This window comes from Gigantopelta aegis, unplaced genomic scaffold (genome assembly GCF_016097555.1).
Source record: "Gigantopelta aegis isolate Gae_Host unplaced genomic scaffold, Gae_host_genome ctg4757_pilon_pilon:::debris, whole genome shotgun sequence".
Taxonomy (NCBI): Eukaryota; Metazoa; Mollusca; class Gastropoda; order Neomphalida; family Peltospiridae; genus Gigantopelta; species Gigantopelta aegis.
Window position 1 is genome coordinate 7,351 of NW_024534025.1, and position 15,150 is coordinate 22,500.

Consider the following 15,150-nt stretch of genomic DNA (forward strand, 5'->3'; position numbering starts at 1 on the left):
ATTTAGCCTAATACAGACGAATCTATCTTGGGACAACATTGATAGACTGGAGGTGGCTCTCACTGATGGAGCAAATGTTTGAAATTTTATGTTTCTGGTGCATATGTTGGACCACTGTCACTGGTAATGAATCGTACCAATGATAAAACAAAACCCCAAACATTTAGCTAAAGTTGCTTGAAAACAAATAACCTCATTTGGAGGCTAGCAAGGCAGAGAAACACAGATAAATGGAAAATCCAAAGTTGGACCGAATTCGGTATGAGTACCAGAGATTTCAATATGAACCATCTCAAAGATACCTGCCTACTATCAATACATCTTGTTCCGAGCCGACGATTATACCTGCAATTGTGAACCAGAACCAGAGCATCTCAGAATAAAACTACCTTTACAGACCATTGCCGTATTGATGAATCAAACAGTTTGCAAAGACATAACGATGGCTATGTCAATATCTTAAGAATGGAATCATTCTTAATGCTATAGGCATCATATGATGGTGATTTCAAGGCTTATACATAGATATAGGGGTATATGATTGCTGTAGACGTAGTTGAGTCCTTGAACCATGTACAAGCATATCACGAAGCTCTAAACGTATTATGAGACTAGCTTAGTCAGTTTAATATTTGGGCAAAACACCAAGCAAAGAAAAAACCAGCATGGTTAAAGACTTGTACCAAATGAAATTTGACAGCCTAGCAGTTTTCCAAGTTTTAGCAGAGTTAAACAATCTCTAGAAAGATTTATTCAAAAGTCTGTTCCACAGAAATAAAGAGTTTTCATCATTGGTGAGACCTCACAGTTTAATAGATGCATTGCTTAGCCTTCTACGAGCATCTCATGTGGGAATTTCACTTTAGGGTTATTAAGTTAGTGATTCCACGGTGGTCTGCTTTGACAAGCACATACACACCGACTTATTAAGCATAAAACCTATCTTCCAATTGAGCACCCTGATATGTTTGAAGCCTTTCAGATTGGCAGTATTTTTATCAGATGTATGACAACAATATTTGTGAATGGATTCCTAAATACCACTAAGTTAAAGTGAACAAAGGTGTCCGGACTCTAGAGGTCACAGCAGGGTTAAGGTTAAATTATGCTGCTAAAAAGATACAGCAGAACATCAATGTGTTATCATAAAGAGTTTCCAAAGTCAAACGTTTAAAGGGATTATGAGTTTATTCCATAGTACTGGTAGTAAGCCTCATTCAATGTTGATTAAATGCATTTGCTGAGAAAATCTGTACTGCATAGGCAGTTTCAGTAGATACTGCCTTTGACTTGATGAAGAACAACGCTATGTAGCCTTCACGGGTAAGCGACTATATACAACAATAAATCTCATGACAAAATCAGAACACGAAAAGCTGAAACATTAACCATTTGTGATAAAAACATGAATTGAAGACCAATCACTGTTTGCATGCATCACTGAGCTGGCACAGGGCATAATTTCCAGATATCCTTTAAGTTTCAGAGGTGGTAAATCAATGTTGCATAAAGCATTACGAGGTGGAAGCCACACAAAACATGTTAATATTACGGTTGGTATATATCATGGGACTTTTACTAAGAGCAACTTATTTTGTAAAACAATTGAGAACCTTTCAGAATCAGGTTATCAATATCACCAATTTAAATACTTTCCTAGTCAAAGAATGAAGGAAGGCAGAATACACAAATACACTCCAAGGGAAAGTGTTTTGATAACAAATATTAAAACAATATCCAAGGTTGTGTGCCATCCAGTGTTTTCAACTTGACTGATGCTTGCTATTGCATGCAGCTCATGCTGCAATTCAGGGATACAAGTAAGTTGCCTATAGCTCAGAAGACAGAAACTATATTTTGTCCTTGGCATTCCAAGAGATCCCTGGAGTTCCAGTGCTCTCACAAATGCAGTCCTGGAACTGGTGCAAATATCGTTGAAGCTGTATTGGAAATCAAAATGTTTGTAGAGTTGAATACACTGAGGGTCACACTGCCAGTGTACCTAGGAATCAGAACTGTGTATCTAATTTGAAGCCTTTCCGAAACATTACAAAATGTACCAATAAATGTTCACTTCGCCTATTTGTATCACAATTCTTCCCTTTCTTCTTGAAAGGGAGAAATTCACTGCCTGCCAGGATTTTTTCTGTTCTGTGCAAAGAAGGGCAGAATCGAAAGTGTAACTATGCAGAGATTGTTTGATAAAACATACACAACATGCAATCAACATCGAAAGATACCAAGCGTAACTATGATGGGATTGTTTGATAAAACATAGTATTTACATAACATTTAATCAGCCAGATTGTAATGTAGAGTATGACCCAGTGACACCAAGTGTCATTTATTTATAAAGGTTGGAAAATGGAAACAGAAGAAGACTATATAGCATCTATATAGACTAGTATAATGTTTATAACTGAAGATTTTGACAACTAGGTTGAAGACAGTGATGGAAATGTAGCACAGAAATTTGATATCTGCAAAATATGCATCCATCTTTATCATGGTATTTTTAATCTATCAAGGCAATGTATGCATTTCCAACAGATTTATTGTTTCGACTTAGTCTTGTACAGCAATATGATTTTAAACAATAATCTTCATTATCACCTGCAATTAACAATAAATATGTGATCAAAATACATTTTAAGTTGACAGGAATCTTTAATCAGTTTATATTAGAAAATAATAACATTTGTATTAACAATTTTTTTTTTTTTTAAAAGAAGCCATGCTCATGTTAACAACTTCATCAGCAAATAGCTTAACAAATGTTTTATATATGGAAGATCTAAATATTTTGTGGGAATCCAACATACATTCAGGTACATTAAAGCCCTGAATAAGTGTAAACCTAAACTTCAACTGGAATTACAGTTGAAAAATGGCGAAAATTGCATTACCTAATAATAAAAAAAAGTGTTATGTGAGACCCTGTCCTTCAAACGATGTCACTATTGCTTCTATTTCTCAGATTTATATCCCATCAACTTTGTCTACCTTTAGGTTTGCAATGTGTATCTTAATAAATATTGTATGATGTTTTTATTTAGTTATCCTGTTAACAATTCTTTTGAAATACTGCAAAGGAAAGGGGGCAGGGTTATCAAAAAGGTTATCACACAAAAACGCTTCCTTAAAAACTTTATATATAGGATGTAAATATTAACTAGATGCCAAAACAAGCTTCTGCTGCAATAAGATCCTTCAAAAAGAATATTTGAGGTGCTGAGCCTAAACGTTATGCTAAATTTCTACTCAAAAATAAAACTGTGAATTATATTTTGTAACGTTACAGTAAAATGTGTTATATGAGACCCTAATCCTCAAAGGATTTCAATATTGGTAACATATCTGAATTCACCAATCCATTACCTCCGAATATACCTCCACGTTTTGCATTCCTAAATGCCCTAACAAATATTTTACAATGCTTTTAAACTGTCTCCTTGAACAATTCTGTAAAAATATAACTGTCGAGGAAATGGGGGTAGGGTCACAAAACGGGTGGATACACACAGAAAGCTGTGAGTCTCGCAATGCTATCATAAATTTTCCATTCCTAGGGATGTAGTCCTTGACAAAAATCACTATGAGCATACCCTTAAAATAGAAATAGAACTTGACAATATAACAGTTACTTTTCAGACACACGTGCGAATGTGAAAGTTAATATTTGCTTTGTTTAATGACAACACTAGAGCACATTGATTTATTAATCAGTTTGCTTTGTTTAATAACAACACTAGAGCACATTGATTTATTAATCATCGGCTATTGGATGTCATATATTCTTACCTATAGTCTTAGAGAGGAACACCGCTACCTTTTCCATTAGCAGCAAGGGATCTTATATATGCACCACACTACAGACAGGATAGTACATACCACGGCCTTTGTTACACCAGTTGTGGAGCACTGGCTGGGATGAGAAATAGCTCAGTGTGGCCACCGACGGGCGCTTTACCACTGAATGAATGTTTTGTTTAACGACACCACTGGGGCACATTGATTCGTTAATCATCGGCTATTGGATGTCAAACATTTGGTAATTTTGATATAGAGAGAGAAAAAAGAAGAAGTCTGGAACACTATATGTTGGACAGACGTACAGAAAGATAGTCAGACAGACAGACACGCATACAGATACCTATAGTCCTCTCCGGTAGAACCAGTAGGGGACTAAAAGGAAGGAAGGAAATGTTTCATTTAATGACGCACTCAACACATTTTATTTACGGTTATATGGTTAAGGACCACACAGATATTGAGAGAGAAAACCCGCTGTCGCCACTTCATGGCCTTCTCCTTTCGATTAGCAGCAAGGGATCTTTTATATGCACCATCCCACAGAGAGGGTAATACATACCACAGCCGTTGATATACAAGGCGTGGTGCACTGGCGAATGGACGTTTTACCACTTGGTTACGTCCCGCCCCGTAGGTGACTAAAAATGCATTATTATATAATGGAGTATGGAAAGTTAACATTTTACTGTTAACTGTGGCTGCATTCAATTCCATAGCGCCATACCCAAACATTTCTTTCTGGCAGAACCCCTGATAATGATAATGATACGGTCGGTAAAATGTATCAGGGCCGTAGCTAGGATTTTTTGGTTGGGGGGGCAACTGAGTAGTTAATAGTCTAAAACTCCTTGCCCCCCTGCTAGCTACAGCCCTGTCATTCATTAGCGGTGGTGCTAAAGATCACATTTCTAAAAACATGGTTGTGTGTGTGTGTGTGTGTGTGTGTGTGTGTGTGTGTGTGTGTTGTGTGTGTGTGTGTGTGTGTGGGAGGGGATTGTGCAGGGTTGGGAGTCTAGACAGTGGCAAGCGAAGTTTAGATGGGTCATGTTTCCCCGGAAAATACACTGGAATGGGAGTGAAGGGGGGGGGGGGGGCGGGGATTTCGACGCTGAGGGAAATATCAAAGGTGTTTATTTCTTGAGTTATATTGGTTTCATTTAAGAATTGAACGTTATATTTATGACGTTCATGCGATGATAAACACCAAAACACTGTATGAATGGCGTAGAGCGTTATAATTCCAAATGTATCAATACACAAATAAGGGAATTCCCTTAGAAAGTTACATTCGTTTTTCTCCGATTCATTACAATAATTTACATAAGGTTTTATAAATTTTAATTTTTTGAATCAAATGCGAATAAAAAGTTATAAAATTTAAAATAACTGAACATCAACTGATAACGCAAACAATTTTTTGTTCAAAAATATCAAACGATAATTAATTAAGAATTGGACGATCTATATATATACTTATATAAAAGATTTGTTGTAGAGCGGTTAAAGTATGAATTTTGAAGTGCTTAACATAAAGGAGAACGTCAAATTATTGTGCACGTACAATTGTAAAATACATTTAATATTATATGTTTATTTTGTAAATCGTTTTCTTTTCTTTCTTCTCTGTAGTTATCATTAATATGTACACTTCTTAATCCCCCGGCTGTAATTATTTCTTTGTATATATATCTGTATATCTGTTTTTTTGTTGTTACAACTCTCTATAAGAGGAATAAAGAATATATATATTAAAATTGTAGTTGTCAAAAGTTGAATTAGTGAAAAGTGAATGTGAAGACTGACTTGAAAGGGATAAAGTGGTTTCAGTGTTACTGTGTGTGTGGGACCATGTGTGTGGATTTCAGAGGAAGTTTGTGATTGTGTGATATTATTCTCGGAAAGGACATGTCGCGTAATTGTGCGCGAAGGCGTATACATGTGTTTTCGCACGTGTTAAGTTGTCGATTTGGTGGTTTTTGTCAAATGTGACAGAGCTGCGCTCATGTCTCTCTTTTGATTTGTTGAGCATTCTCTGCTATAACTTCTAATAGAAGCTTCGTTTTTGTGGCCTGTCATATACATTACGTGTCTCAGTTCAAAACCGGAGTCGTTTAAAGCCTGAATTGTGGTGGCTTAATGTAAAGTACCCACAAAACCTTTCGTGTCTGTAATCCGACATTGTGATTGTCGTCTGTCAGTTTGTCACTGTCACTCACGGTGCAGACGATATTGGGATAAGAATAGAAACGATGGAATCCTCGGGGATTCCGTTGTTGACGTAACTGATAAAAAGGTAGTTCCGGTAATAACATTCTGTTGTTGTTGGGGGTTTTTGTTTTGTGTACCGCAAAAGTGCATTTTTCACGTTCATGGGAGAATCAACGTTGGTTTTTTTCAGATCACGTGATAGCATTTTGACCAATCCAAACGCCTATTACAAAATAGTAATTATAAAATTATATGTTGTTACAGTCGCCCACATCCCCACTTAATTTAAACCCTTGTCTGACCCTTTTCTTAAACATGGGTTTAATTAATTAACCGGGGCGGGATTTAGCTCAGTCGGTTGAGCGCTCGCCTGGGGTGCTTACGTCGCAGGATCGAACCACCTCAGTGGATTCATTCAACTGATTGGGTTTTCTCTCGTTCCAACCAGTGTACCACAACTGGTCAAAGGTCGTGGTATGTGCTTTCCTGTCTGTGGGAAAATGCATATAAAAGATCCCTTGTTGCATTAGGACAAGGTAAAGTTTGTTTTATTTAACGACGCCACTAGAGCACATAGATTTTTTTAGCTTATCATCAGCTGTTTTTAGAGGAAACCCGCTGTCGCCACATAGGCTACTCTTTTACGACAGGCAGCAAGGGATCTTTTATTTGCGCTTCCCACAGGCAGGATAGCACAAACCATGGCATTTGTTGAACCAGTTATGGATCACTGGTCGGTGCAAGTGGTTTACACCTACCCATTGAGCCTTGCGGAGCACTCACTCAGGGTTTGGAGTCGGTATCTGGATTCCGATGGCCTAACCACGACGCCACCGAGGCCGGTACCATTAGGACAAAGACCGTGGTCGGTCAGTGCCCAGGACAGACGTGTTCTGAATGTGCACGTTAAACACTCTGACCTGACCTGACCTGACCTGACCTGACCTGACCTGACCTGATTAGGAAAACTGTAGTGGGTCCTCTGATGACTACGAGTCAGAATTACCAAATGTTTGACATCCAATAGCTGATGATTAATTAATCAATGTGTTCCAGTGATGTTGTTAAACAAAACAAACTTTTTTTGTAAGAATTAACCTGATTTATTTATTTATTTGTTTGTTTATTATTATTATTATTATTATTAGTTTAGTTTAATTTATTAGTCCCCTACCGGTCCAACCGAAGGGGATTATAGGTTTCATATCCGTCCTTCTCTTCTGTCTGTCTGTCCGTCCGTCTGTCCCACATATAATTCAAAAGCCTCGAGATATTGAGCTGACATTTTGTGTATAGCTTTATCGTGTACTGTTACAGTTCAAGTTTGACGTTCATGGCGATTTACTAATTTTTGACAGTTATGGCCATTGAACGTACGAGATATGAACATTTTTGTTCCGGACATTTGTTTTTTCAATGCCAAAATATATTGACTTGTGATTTTGTGTATAGCCTTATAATGTTCTCTTACAGATCAAGTTTGATTTTAAACAGCAATTTACCCTTTTTTTCTTTTCTTTTTTTGCAATGCTTTAATATATTGAGACGAAATTTTGTATATATCTTTATCATGTACTGTTACAGATTAAGTTTAACTTTCATGGGGTGTGTGTGTGTGTGGGGGGGGGGGGGGGGGGGGGGGGGTTAGCTCAGTCGGTTGAGTTCTTGCTTGGTGTGCTTGCGTCGCAGGATCAATCCACCTCGGTTGATCCATTCAACTGATTGGTTTTTTCTCGTTCCAACCAGTACACCACAAATGGTCAAATGCCGTGGTATGTTGTTATAAAAGCTGCATTGGGAATAAAGTACGGTGTCAGAATTACTAGATATTTGACATCCAATAGCCGATGATTAATTAATCAATGTGCTCTAGTGGTGTCCTAAAAAAAAATGGAAATGGGAAGACACAGTCCAGTTTTAAAGCGCTCGCCTGATGTTCGGTTGATTTTACATTTTCTAAATCTTCTTCTTAACATTTCAAGCTTGTGAGCACTACATTCCAAAATACTTATATATATTGTATCTGTGTCGATTATTAATATTTTATATTCTCTAATAACTCCACATGAAGTGTGTCAATGCTATTTTACATGTTATGGTGTATAGTGATGTTTTATTTTTTAATTGAGGTGAGACTTTAATAAAAAAATTGTCTGTCTGTCTTCAAATTACAAGGTTGCGGAAAACATATTTAAGTAAAAACGTTTGATTTTAAATGGGCAATGAAAAGTTTGTTTTGTTTAACGTCACCACTAGAGCACATTGATTTATTAATCATCGACTATTGGATGTCACACATGGTAATTTTGACATATAGTCTAAGAAAGGAAACCCGCTACATTTTTCCATTAGTAGCAAGGGATCTTTTACATGCACAATCTCATAGACAGGGTAGCACATACCACGTCCTTTGATATACCAGTCGCGGCGCACTGGCTGGAGCGAGAAATAGCCCAATGGGCCCACCGACGGAGATTGATCCCAGACCAACCGCGCTTCAAGCGAGCGCTTTACCACGGGGCTACATGTCGCCCCCTAAATGGGAAATGTGCCATACTATCTTTTCTTCCTGTAATTACGAATGATCTTTGACAGTCCGTGTTATGTGAATAGTGATATGCACACACGTATCACTGACGAGTGACTTGCGTCTTTGTCGCCTGTTTGGTTTTGCGTGCTGAAAAACACAACAACAAAAACCCCACGGACCGTCTTTTCCTGGACCGACCGTATCATTATCAGATTGTTCTGTCAGAAATAAATTTTTGGGTATGGCGCTATGGAATTGAATGCAGCCACAGTCAACAGAGGACCTTCCCCAGAAAGAAAATGGGTTAAGTTTAGGGTTAGGGTTAAGAAAATCATACAGTAATGACAAGAGTAATTAATTTTGTCAAAAGGTTAACTTAAAAAACAAATCTGCAATGGCACCATACCCGTTTTACACTCTGGCAGAAACCTTGATAATTACCCTTTTGAAGAAGTGCAGAGTACTTCTGTGTTCAAACTCTTTTACAACTATAACCTCAGGTTCCTGGGAATATATCAAGTTCTTGGTTACATATTTGTAAAATGTTAACTTTCCATACTCCATTATATAATAATGCATTTTTAGTCACCTACGGGGCGGGACGTAACCAAGTGGTAAAACGTCCACTCGATGGACGGTCGGTCTGGCATCGATCCCCGTCAGTGGGCCCATTGGGTATTTCTCGTTCCAGCCAGTGCACCACGTCTGGTATATCAAAGGCCGTGGTATGTACTACCTTCTTTGTGGGATGGTGCATATAAAAGATCCCTTGCTGCTAATCGAAAATAGTAGCCCATGAAATGGCGACAGCGGGTTTCCTCTCTCAATATCTGTGTGGTCCTTAACCATCATTCTGATTAAAATTAGCTCTGCTGGTCTCACCAGTAGATCTAACAGCATTGCATGGACTCCCATGTCCAGGTGACATTTTATCTATAAATAATTTAAATATCAACCAATTACTCTTTGCCTTTTATAACGTTATTCGGGAGCATACAAATTCTAAAAATATCGGTCGAGACTATTTATGCAATAGGCGAACTTGTTGGTCTGTTTCAACATTGACAAAAACCAGGGGGAAAAGTGTAGTAATAAACTCTGGATTGTATACTAGTATAAACAGATTCTATGGCTTCGTTTTTTTTTTTTTTTGTCTGGAAACGAATTTTATTCCGGCATACTTAGTAATTAACCCGAATCATTTCGCATACCCTCGGCATAAACCAGAATGTTTTCAAATTCTTTTCAAATCACTGGCATGATTTTGCAAATAAGGTTTTGATTGGTCGAATGAAAGGTCAGCTGGACATGAGCTCCAACGGGCTGCTGTTAGATCCACATGAAATAGTGGAGCTAATTTTAATTAGATTGCTTAACCATATAACCGTAAATAAAATGTGTTGAGTGCGTCATTAAATAAAACATTTCCTTCCTTCCTTTTAGTCCCCTACTGGTTATACCAGAGAGGACTATAGGTATCTGTATGCGTGTCTGTCTGTCTGACTATATTTCTGTTTGTCTGTCCCACATATAGTGTTCCGGACCTGTTTTGGGTTTTTTTTACTATATGTCAAAAGTACCAGATGTTTGACATCCAATTGCCGATGATTAACGAATCAATGTGCTCCAGTGGTGTCGTTAAACAAAACATTCATTCAGTGGTAAAGCGCCCGTAGATGGCCCCATTGGGCTATTTCTCGTCCCAGCCAGTGCTCCACAACTGGTGTAACGAAGGCCGTGGTATGTACTATCCTGTCTGTGGGGTGGTGCATATAATTATAAGATCCCTTGCTGCTAATGGAAAAGGTAGCGGTGTTCCTCTCTAAGACTATAGGTAAGAATATTTGACATCCAATAGCCGATGATTAATAAATCAATGTGCTGTTATATTGTCGAGTTCTATTTCTATTTTTTAAGGGTATTTCCCCATTTCACTCTTGTGTAACTTTATTCAAATGTCTTACAGGTTTGTAGATTAACTAAACTTGGTGTCCATTTCTTAAGGGTTGAAACTAGAGTCTGCGACTTTAAGTTTGTAGAGGTGGGGGCTGGGGGCTGGGGGTGGGGGCTGGGGGGGGGGGGGGGCTGGGGGGGGCGGGACGTAGCCCAGTGGTAAAGCGCTCTCTTGGTGTGCGGTCGGTGTGGGATCGATCCCTGTCGGTGGACCATTGGGCTATTTTTCGTTCCAGCTAGTGCACCACGACTGATATATCCCGAAACTCTCTTCAGATCTCATTCTATTGAATTAGATGCTTGACTCGTTTCCCTTCGGAAACACCACGACTGGTACATCAAAGGTCGTGTTATGTGCTATCCTGTCTGTGGGATGGTGCATATAAAAGATCCCTTGCTGCTAATCGAAAAGAGTAGCCCATGAAGTGGCAAGAGATGGTTTCCTCTCAATATCTGTGTGCTCCTTAACCATATGTTCGACGCCATATAACCGTAAATAAAATGTGTTGAGTGCGTCGTTAAATAAAACAGTTGCTTTCCCTTCGGAAAATTCAAACGTGCCCTGTTAAAACATTCGGTGCTTTCCCTCCCCTTACAAAATCCTGGAGCCGTCCCTGAACAGAATATAATATAGAAAGCTATTACTTTAAGACTAATATTTATTATTTCAACTTATTTTTGTGCTTATATTCAATTAAGGTTCAATCACGCTGTACTGGGCACACACCTCAGCTATCTGGGCTGTCTGTCCAGGACAGTGGGTTAGTTGAGACCGGTCTGGGTTGTGCCGGTACCGGGCTGCGAACCCTGTACCTACCAGACTGTAGTCCAATGGCTTAACCACAGCGCCACCGAGGTCTAAGACTAACAAAGCAAGATACGTGTATTGTTTTGAGTGTTAAGCCGTATAAACCTGTTACCAGTTGGCTGCAGGGTCCAATGGCTTAACCGCTGCGCCACCGAGGTCCAAGACTAATAAAGCAAGATACGTGTGTTGTTTTGAGTGTTAAGCCGTATAAACCTGTTACCAGTTGGCTGCAGGGTTCAATGGCTTAACCACTGCGCCACCGAGGTCTAAGACTAATAAAGCAAGATACGTGTGTTATTTTGGGTGTTAAGCCGTATAAACCTGTTACCAGTTGGCTGCAGGGTCACACACTGTGTACCAGTTGTTAAGCCGTATAAACCTGTTACCAGTTGGCTGCAGGGTCACACACTGTGGACCAGTTGTTGAGCCGTATAAACCTGTTACCAGTTGGCTGCAGGGTCACAAACTGTAGACCAGTTGTTAAGCCGTATAAACCTGTTACCATTTGGCTCCAGGGTCACAAACTGTGGACCAGTTGTTAAGCCGTATAAACCTGTTACCAGATGGCTGCAGGGTCACACACTGTGGACCAGTTGTTAAGCCGTATAAACCTGTTACCAGTTGGCTGCAGGGTCACACACTGTGGACCAGTTGTTAAGCCGTATAAACCTGTTACCAGTTGGCTGCAGGGTCACACACTGTGGACCAGTTGTTAAGCCGTATAAACCTGTTACCAGTTGGCTGCAGGGTCACACACTGTAGATCAGTTGTTAAGCCGTATAAACCTGTTACCAGTTGGCTGCAGGGTCACACACTGTGGACCAGTTGTTAAGCCGTATAAACCTGTTACCAGTTGGCTGCAGGGTCACACACTGTAGACCAGTTGTTAAGCCGTATAAACCTGTTACCAGTTGGCTGCAGGGTCACACACTGTGGACCAGTTGTTAAGCCGTATAAACCTGTTACCAGTTGGCTGCAGGGTCACAAACTGTAGACCAGTTGTTAAGCCGTATAAACCTGTTACCAGTTGGCTGCAGGGTCACACACTGTGGACCAGTTGTTAAGCCGTATAAACCTGTTACCAGTTGGCTGCAGGGTCACAAACTGTGGACCAGTTGTTAAGCCGTATAAACCTGTTACCAGTTGGCTGCAGGGTCACAAACTGTGGACCAGTTTTTATGGTTGAGTGGGGCGGGATTTAGCTCAGTCGGTTGAGTGCTCGTTTCAGGTGCATACGTCGCAGGATCGAACCACCTCGGTATATCCATTCAGCTGATTGGGTTTTTCCCCCGTTCCAACCAGTGCACCACAACTGGACAAAGGTCGTGGTATGTGTTTTTCTGTCTGTGGAAATGTGCATATAAAAGATCCCTTGCTGCATTAGGAAAAATGTAGCAGGTTTTCTCTGATGACTACGAGTCATTACCAAAATGTTGACATCCAATAGCCGATGATTAATTAATGTGATCTAGTGGTGTCGTTAAACAAAACAAACTTTTTTTCATGGTATATAACCCCCCACCCCCACCCCACCCCCCCCCCACTCAAAAAAAAAAAAAAAAAAAAAAATATAAAAATTTTATCGCTAAATCGGGACAGGTACTTTAGCGCTAAATCATTGATAGCGCAGTCGGTCACGAGATCGATCCCCGTCGGTGGACCCATTGAACTGATTTCTCGTCCCAGCCAGTGCTCCACTGGTTTCTTGAAATACATAGCCCATGGCCGTGTATGTACTAAACGCTCGTTTGATGCAAAGGTCCCTTTTGCTAATCGATCCCCGTAGGTGAACCAAGTGGGCGACAGCGGGTTTCCAGCGAGTGCACCACGTCTGGTATTATCATATGGCTCGTGGTATGACCGTATCTTGTCTGTGAGATGGTGCTTAATAAAAGTTTCCCCCAGCTCATTATAGCTCCCACACGGGATAAAAATCCTCCAGCCAGTGCAACAAGACTGGTATATCAATTTTCTGGTATGTTCTATCTTGTCTGTGGGATGGTCTTATAAAAGACCCCAGCCCATTGGGGATATTTCTCACCCCATCCAGTGCAACAAGACTGGTATATCAATGCCCGTAGTATGTTCTATCTTGTCTGTGGGATGGTGCTTATAAAAGACCCCCAGCTGGTGGGCCCATTGGGGATATTTCTCACTCCAGCCAGTGCAACAAGACTGGTATATCAATGACCGTGGTATGTGTTATCTTGTCTGTGGGATGGTGCTTATAAAAGACCCTCTGCTGGTGGGCCTACTGGGGATATTTCTCACTCCAGCCAGTGCAACAAAACTGGTATATCAAAGGCCGTGGTATGTGTTATCCTGTCTATATGATGGTGCATATAAAAGAAAAATGTAGCGGGTTTCCTCTCTGAGACTACAGGTCAACATTACCATATGTTTGGCATCCAATAACCGATGATTAACGTGCTCTAGTGATGTCTTTAGACAAATCAAACTTGAAAGGCAGATATCCTTCTAATACTCTGTATTCTTTGAGGATGAGGTATGGAAGGCTTGCTGTGATTAATTTGGTTTCCTATGCCAGGATCAAACTGTCAACTGTCATGACGAAATTGACCAAAACTCGACGGTTGCGTTGTGATTTCTCCAGTTCCCGACTTACGACGGGTGCGCTCAGATTAACAGCTGATGGGTTATACGACAAGAATCGAGTTGTAAGAGCGCTCAGACTAGCAACTGGACCGTCGTAGAAGTCGCGAGGAAGGAAAGAAATGTTTTATTTAACGACGCACTCAACACATTTTATTTACGGTTATATGGCGTAGGGCATATGGTTAAGGACCACACAGGTATTGAGAGAGGAAACCCGCTGTCGCCACTTCATGGGCTACTCTTTTCGATTGGCAGCAAGGGATCTTTTATATACACCATTCCACAGATAGTATAGTACATACCACGGCCTTTGTTACGCCAGTTGTGGAGCACTGGCTAGAACGAGAAATAACCCTAGAAGTCGTGAGAGCAGAAAGTTGGCCAACTATGTACTGGCAGTTGGTAGTCTGAGCCTAGCATTACACATCCGTTGGTGAGAACATCATTCGATATGTTTGATAACATACATTTGTTAACACCTAGACGTGCGATAACATTTTAAAGACATCCAACTGGCTGCTCCTAGGTCGATGGCATACAGACAGAGACAAGGAGGATATAAAACCTATAGTCCCCTCCAGTTGGACCGGTAGGGGACTAAAAAAATACATCCCAATAATTGTATGTACTCCTTTTTTACCCCTTCAAATTTATCATATTGAAACATTCAACAAGGATGCCCCACAGGTAAGACGTGACGTTACATTTTGGATTTGACAAACAACTGGCTGCTATTTTTACGTATGAATAGTTTTGTGTATTTTATATTTTACATCACCAGTATTTTATATTTTACATCACCAGTCCTGCTGGTAACGAACAATGGGTTATTACTGTGCATAGTCCTGTGGTACCTTTATTCTTTGTTAAGCGCGGATCCAGGGGGTGGAGAGCTGGAGCTGCATGTTTCAGGTGCGGATCCAGGGGGTGGGGAGCTGGAACTGCGTGTTTCAACAGTAGTTTACCATTTCCGTTAAGTTACGAACATTGCCGAAGACGTTACCATAAAAATACCAACATTCCTTTGACCTGACGTCAACAATGTTTTAACATTTTAATATGCTTATTGATGTCAAAGCGATACTACGTGCATGCTACTGAATATAGTTTAATGTGGGAACAGAATCGCTTTTTGGCAGTTATAAGCATATTTATTTTAAATGTCGTCTACTACTATCACTACTAGCTAATAACGACATCCAACTACTATGCTATTTCGTTG